The sequence below is a fragment of the Hemibagrus wyckioides genome, linkage group LG29 (assembly GCF_019097595.1).
Source record: "Hemibagrus wyckioides isolate EC202008001 linkage group LG29, SWU_Hwy_1.0, whole genome shotgun sequence".
In the NCBI taxonomy this organism is placed as follows: domain Eukaryota; kingdom Metazoa; phylum Chordata; class Actinopteri; order Siluriformes; family Bagridae; genus Hemibagrus; species Hemibagrus wyckioides.
Window position 1 is genome coordinate 2004837 of NC_080738.1, and position 4997 is coordinate 2009833.

General features: G+C 42.8%; 1 pseudogene; it reads left to right on the plus strand.

Annotated features, from left to right (window-relative positions):
- The first annotated feature begins 1484 nt into the window (after window positions 1–1484).
- On the plus strand, window positions 1485–4714 carry LOC131348858 (tetratricopeptide repeat protein 38-like; annotated as a pseudogene).
- Window positions 4715–4997: the final 283 nt, after the last annotated feature.

Here is a 4997-nt window from a genome sequence, read left to right on the forward strand (position 1 = left end):
GTGTGAGTGTGTGTATAAGTGTGAGTGTGTGTATAAGTGTGTGTGTGTATAAGTGTGAGTGTGTGTATAAGTGTGAGTGTGTGTATAAGTGTGTGTGTGTATAAATGTGAGTGTGTGTATAAGTGTGAGTGTAAGTGTGAGTGTGTGTATAAGTGTGAGTGTGTGTATAAGTGTGTGTGTGTATAAGTGTGAGTGTGTGTATAAGTGTGTGTGTGTATAAGTGTGAGTGTGTGTATAAGTGTGAGTGTGTGTATAAGTGTGAGTGTGTGTGTAAGTGTGAGTGTGTGTGTAAGTGTGAGTGTGTGTGTAAGTGTGAGTGTGTGTGTGTGTGTGAGTGTGTGTATAAGTGTGAGTGTGTGTATAAGTGTGAGTGTGTGTATAAGTGTGAGTGTGTGTATAAGTGTGAGTGTGTGTATAAGTGTGAGTGTGTGTGTAAGTGTGAGTGTGTGTAAGTGTGAGTGTGTGTATAAGTGTGAGTGTGTGTATAAGTGTGTGTGTGTATAAGTGTGAGTGTGTGTATAAGTGTGAGTGTGTGTGTAAGTGTGAGTGTGTGTATAAGTGTGAGTGTGTGTATAAGTGTGAGTGTGTGTATAAGTGTGAGTGTGTGTGTAAGTGTGAGTGTGTGTGTAAGTGTGTGTGTGTAAGTGTGTGTGTGTAAGTGTGAGTGTGTGTAAGTGTGAGTGTGTGTAAGTGTGAGTGTGTGTATAAGTGTGAGTGTGTGTGTAAGTGTGAGTGTGTGTATAAGTGTGAGTGTGTGTGTAAGTGTGAGTGTGTGTATAAGTGTGAGTGTGTGTGTAAGTGTGAGTGTGTGTGTAAGTGTGAGTGTGTGTGTAAGTGTGAGTGTGTGTATAAGTGTGAGTGTGTGTGTAAGTGTGAGTGTGTGTATAAGTGTGAGTGTGTGTGTAAGTGTGAGTGTGTGTATAAGTGTGAGTGTGTGTGTAAGTGTGAGTGTGTGTGTAAGTGTGAGTGTGTGTATAAGTGTGAGTGTGTGTAAGTGTGAGTGTGTGTATAAGTGTGAGTGTGTGTAAGCCCCCATGTGGCATGTGCTCACTGGCTCCCCTGTAGACTGGAATGGTTATAACACCATGACTGGGGAACACACACACACACACACACATCACATCTAATACACACACGCTAAATTTGTTATTAACACATTAAAAGCAGACCTGCGAGACCTGGATATTTATAGATTTATATTTAAATCCTTCAAAATGGTAACTGTAGATATTAACTCTAATAAATACATAAACCAACATTTAACATTTAAACCAAACACATTTTACTAAGTAATATTTTGTAAAATCAGACATGATTTATTTAATTCTTGATGTTAATCATAATTGTGAATAATCTACACTTTATTAATTTGCTCGTCAGTCAGAGTCGCTATCATATCTCCACCATCACCCTTATAAACCATTCAGACCATTATACTGCACTCATCTTCATCCTATAAAGGGGAAAAGAAAGCAGTTCATGCAATGAATGTTGCTAGATTTATAGATTGTGCGGCATGGAGGGCAGAAGACCTCCCACTGTCCACCAGCAGTAACCAAGCCTGCGATATATACATCATCATACTCACACAGTATACAACATGGTGTAATGATCAGACCCTTGGAGGATTGGAGGAAGAGAAGGATGTATGGCAGCAATCCAAGCAGCTGACCCAGACTTTGTGATGGGTCATGTGATCAGTTGGTGGGGACGGGCAGTTCAGTGATGCATGACCAAAAGTTGGCCACTGCCGTGAGGAAGACGGTGGAGCTCACAGGCAGAGAAAAACAGCACGTCAAAGGCATTGAGCTTTTCGCAAATGGAGCCTTGACTAAGGCCTGTGATGTTTGGGAAGATATTCTGGTGGAGCACCCTACAGACATGCTAGCTTGGAAGTTTTCCCATGATGACTTTTTCTATTTGGGTGAGCAGACTCAGGTGAGAGACTCTAGCTAGGGTTCTTCCCCACTGGAAACCACACATGCCTCTCTACAGAAGGCCGGTATTCATTTGGACTTCTTGAAACTCATTTCCATGACCAAGCTGAGAAAGTAGCAAAGGAGGGTCTTGCTTTAACTCATGAGGATGGCTGGTGTGTCCACTCTGTAGCTCATGAGATGAAGGCAGAAATAGAAAAGGGGCTGAAGTTTATAGCATCCACTGAGAAAGACTGGGTGGTGTGTGACATGTTGGCGCACTGCAACTACTAGCACTGGGCACTTTATCACATTTAGAAGCAGCGTTAAAAATCTCTGATGAGCAAAAAAAAAAGTCAAGTCAAAAGTCAAAGAAGCTTTATTGTCACTTCAACCATATATAGCTGATGCAGAACACAGTGAAATGAAACCACGTTCCTCCTGGACCAGAGGTGCTACACAGAACACAGATGAAGTACAGGTGACTCGGTCAAACATAGCGATAAAGCAGGTGTCCCATCGAAGTGTGTGACATGTTGGGCTCTTTATCACATTGAGAAGGGAGACTATGAAGCAGTGTTAAAAATCTCTGATGAGCAGGTGTCCTGTTGAAGTGTTAACTCGGGGGCCATGCTGGACACAGTGGACGACTGTTCAATGATTTCCAGGCTGTAAATGGAGGGTGTGAGTGTGCAAGAGCGTTAACGGGAGCTGTTGCAGGTGACTGAGCCCCATTCTGAGGACCTCTTCTCTTTGATGACCTGCACTTCCTCATGGTGTCTTTGGGCTGCAAACAAACAGGAATTTCCACCCTAACTGATCAAAAGGTGTTGACTACATTTCTATAACAGCAGCTCTTCGGCCGCAAGGCAAACCACAGGTTTATATTAAACCTTTTGAAAGAAGTCTCCATTTTTCCAAGTCTCCGGTTACTTTGTAACATTAATTTATTTATTAACGTTGAGTAAAAGAAAAAAAAAGAGATAGAAAAAATCTGATAGATCGTTAACATAGCTAGCGATAGCATTAGCACTGACGGATTCAGTTATATTAAATGTAATTGATTTAATATTTTGCAGTGATGTCATGTTTTCATGTGTAAGCAGTAAGCTCATTAGCCAATATAATCATTTATCTTTTAATATTTTAAACCACAGAATTTTTTTCTGCCGTCATTTTGTCAAAACTACAAAGCATACCCGGAAGTGCAATCCAATGAACTACATTTCCCATCAGGAGGGAACGCGACATACAAGGTAAGCATATTATTATTATTATTATTATTTTTTAATTACTTTGCTTATTTGTTTCTGGTTTTATATAAGAATAAATAAATAATTTTGTGAAAAAAACTTGTGTAAAAAGTTTCAGTAGTTAGTCTAACATCTGGCAGGATAAGTGCAGTGTTAATCCTGTCTCCTCATGAGAGGAAATGTGCAGTATAAGTCACAGGTGTTTGTTGTTTTTGTCAGGGTATTGTGTACTGGTTAGACTGTGTTTTGTCATTCACCCGCTAGGGGGCCTCAGAGGGTAATATATGGGAAGGTGCCGCATACAATGAAGAGGTTGTTGTTGCAGTATGTAAGAGAGAACATGGAGTATATATGTATAGTTTCAGTGGTGTCTTGAAATGTGACAATGGTCAGTGGTGTCTTGAAATGTGACGATGGTCAATGTTGTCTTGAAACGTGACAATGGTCAGTGGTGTCTTGAAATGTGACAATGGTCAGTGGTGTCTTGAAATGTGACGATGGTCAATGTTGTCTTGAAACGTGACAATGGTCAGTGGTGTCTTGAAACGTGACGATGGTCAATGGTGTCTTGAAATGTGACAATGGTCAGTGGTGTCTTGAAATGTGACAATGGTCAATGGTGTCTTGAAACGTGACAATGGTCAGTGGTGTCTTGAAACGTGACAATGGTCAGTGGTGTCTTGAAACGTGACAATGGTCAGTGGTGTCTTGAAATGTGACAATGGTCAATGGTGTCTTGAAACGTGACAATGGTCAATGTTGTCTTGAAATGTGACAATGGTCAGTGGTGTCTTGAAACGTGACGATGGTCAATGGTGTCTTGAAACGTGACAATGGTCAGTGGTGTCTTGAAATGTGACACTGAATTCCTCCTTGTAAGTACATACAAGTCAAAATTTTAAACTGCCCAAAAGTTTCAACTTTTATTGCCCAACAGAGCGGCCATCCTGGAGATTCCTTTTTGAGGGAACTCGAGGCTGCGTCATGACTGACACTATGGGAACACTTTGTCGAGGAAGTGTGTCTGAAGCTCCAGTGCATACACTCGGATAGGACACGTGACGTTCAGGTTCAAGATGCTCACTATGAACTGATCGCATCATAGATCTGGCCCAGTTGTAGGCCATGGCAGCTAGTCAGCGGGATGCTGTGCTTGCCTATATGAGGCTTTAGGCCTCAAGTTGAACCCAGAGAAGTGTGTACTTTCTCCTTCTCAGAGAACCACCTTCTTGGGGGTAATTTTGGATCCCACCGCGGTGCAGGCATATCTATCTCCTGCTCGGGTGGCTTCCATACTGTTAGCATTGAGTGCTATTCGGCTAGACCAAAGCCTCTCTGTTGCCGAGGCTTTGGTCTATCCGGAACAAGAGTACTCTGGTCTCCAAGCAGCGCTTGGCATACTGGGTGGTAGAGGCCATTACCCAGGCCTACGAGGCGTGTGGTATTGCTATGCCTCAAGGGGTCAGGTCTCACTCCACTAGGGGTGTTACCTCATCCAGGAGATTTGTGCTGCAGCAGGCTGGTCCTTTCCGCACACCTTTATGAGGTTTTATAACCTGGACCTGGACCCCACTCCTGGGTGTCAGGTCTTTCAGGGCTAATGAGTGTTTTGTTCCTGGTCCACTCGTACACTCTCACGGCCTTTGGGACAGACATCGACCGGTGTGTACGGCATGGGTATTGACATGTCAGTCATGACACAGCTTCAAGTTCCCTCAAAAGGGAACTACAACAGATTATGTATGTAACCCGGTTCCCTGAGAAGGGAACGAGATGCTGCATTGCTGGCCACACCATGAGCATCCTCTCGCGGTTCCTTCAGACAAAA